Below are 399 nucleotides of genomic sequence, written 5' to 3' on the forward strand. Positions count from 1 at the left end.
CCGCCGCCGCCACTGCTACCACCACCATGATCAGTGTATTTGCTGTTACTATTGTTTTTTCTCGTCATTTGGTGTCTACAGGTAAATATTTAGAAAAATAAAAGCCGCACTGAAACAGGCCTCCTGGAAAAACCGTTTGCTTTTGTCCACGAGAATATTTAGCCGTACAGAAATGTGTCGACAGTAAGCAACAGACTCGTGGTATCTCCTTTTAGAAAACGGCGCAGGTGTCGCTGTGGTGGCGACCATATGTTGATAGGTAATGAAATCAGTGGATTGATGGTCGTCCAGTGTGACAGCGGAGGATTGGAAGGGTGGCGGGCGTGCGGGCGGCGTTGTGGTGCAAGGGTGATGTCACTGCACCGCCAGGCACGGAGTGTAGCGATAACCCTCAAGGAT

At 49.9% G+C, this 399-nt stretch overlaps 1 protein-coding gene across 1 annotated transcript in view; it reads left to right on the forward strand.

Annotated features, from left to right (window-relative positions):
• LOC119589488 (putative ferric-chelate reductase 1 homolog) overlaps positions 1-399 on the forward strand; it is a gene marked incomplete at its 3' end in the record, with an annotated part of 79,837 nt that overhangs the window by 10,389 nt on the left and 69,049 nt on the right.

This window comes from Penaeus monodon, chromosome 25 (assembly GCF_015228065.2).
Source record: "Penaeus monodon isolate SGIC_2016 chromosome 25, NSTDA_Pmon_1, whole genome shotgun sequence".
NCBI lineage: Eukaryota > Metazoa > Arthropoda > Malacostraca > Decapoda > Penaeidae > Penaeus > Penaeus monodon.